Raw genomic sequence first — 1761 nt, 5'->3', positions numbered from 1 at the left:
CTTCGATCGTTTTAATCTTTTCCGTGTTGTCTGTTTGTGGGATTGTGCTACCGACTACTGCGGTAGATAAAGGTAGATAAAGGCCGTAGACAGTGAAGGAAAGGCCTGTGTTCAGGGGGACTGCGTAGGGGGAGGGGGATAGGCTGCTGGGGTTTAGGAAGGGGGGAAGGCAAGTTTTGTTGATTGATTGTGAGAGGTGGCGAGGGTAGCTCACCCCCTGTCCCCACCTCACCCCCACCTTAGTCCTCCCCCAGTCTGCCCCGCACCCCCACCCCAGTGTCCATCAACCGCCGCCCTGTGTCCACGCTCCTCTATTGTCTTGGCCGCGCTGTGATTGCCACCTTCAATGGTTATGATTGACGGCTGCGTCCGCGTGAGTGGCAGATCGGGATCGTGGCTTGCGGCCCATCGGAGGTCAGGCTGGGTCACCCGTCCAGGAACAAGCCCCCTCCCCCGGCCTGATAAAGATAGGGGGGAGGGGAGGGGAAGGCTTATCGGTTCTTGGTCTTCCTGGCTCTCGGTTCTCGGAAAGTTCTGACGACGATTAGTTATAACGGTTCGAGGCGATAGGTGTTCTCGTGATGATTCTGCGTCTCGGAGGAATCCTGGCTTATTTTGTTATTTTCCGTTGACTTCTTCGTAACTATATTTCTGCTTGTTTATCATTTCATATGTTGAGAAAGGGCGCTCCAACTCAGCATTAGCCTCGGTATTTTGATCCATTAGGCATAATATTAATTCATTCAAGTCCCGGAGTCTTATGTTAATGCATATTTAAGTAATTATAACTGAACATATTTTATTCACCATGATTACGTTACCTAATTAATACAATAATAGCCGACCAAATGTTGATTGGGGAGAATATCAAAGGGAAAATCGCGGAGGAGGAACTGGCATATGGTGCATGTATTGTTCTCTCCAAGCTATTGATGGAATCACGTGACAGCTTCCAGAACACCAGACACCCTCGCCATCCAACTCTCCCACCCTTACAGTGTGCCCGCCCACCCTTTTCCTTCTCCTGTCCCTCCATTACTCTATGTTTTTCTCCTGTTCCACCCGATCCATCTTCGTAACACACCCTTGGTAAGCCGTATCCGCCCACTTTTCCCGTCTTTCTCTTGTCACGCCCACATTCTTTGGCCGATCTGAACGCCCACCTTCGTCACCCACGCCTACTTCTCTTTTTCCCACACTTTCATCCTTTACACTTAACACAGCTTCAACCGGTCTTAGCTAAAAGAAAACGGACGTCACAATTTCATTCCGCCTTTTGTTATAAAGTTGATAGAAAACGAGATCCCCTTCCGTCCTCGAAAAAAACTATATATCCTTTAAAAAGGCGATTCGCCCTCTTCTTCTGATCCACTTATCCTAATTTAAGAGTATTGTCAGGTCTCAAGGGACGAAAATATCGAGGATTTAGGGTCGACTGCCGGTCTGAGACGGGCGTCGGGGGACAACACAGCACGTCTACCCTGAGCATTGCGTGACGAGAGCGTGACGCCGGCTGGAGAGTACTTGTGTCATCATTCCCTGCGGATGATCATGATAACGGTGCTTTGCTTTCTTGTATTTAGGGGGAAACGATTCGGGAAGGAAGGGAAGACCTTAGAAATGTTTACATCATTTGTTTCATTGAAAAAGAGAAAACTATAGTACAGTATGTCATACCACATCTACTCTTAACCCTCTTTATTTTTGTATTTGTTACAAAGTTGGGTGAGAAGAAAATGGGAGAAGAAAGATTAGAGATGA

This window comes from Penaeus monodon, chromosome 27, assembly GCF_015228065.2.
Source record: "Penaeus monodon isolate SGIC_2016 chromosome 27, NSTDA_Pmon_1, whole genome shotgun sequence".
NCBI classification, from domain to species: Eukaryota; Metazoa; Arthropoda; class Malacostraca; order Decapoda; family Penaeidae; genus Penaeus; species Penaeus monodon.
The sequence above is the reverse complement of the archived record's forward strand: the minus strand, read 5'-3'. Positions refer to the sequence as shown.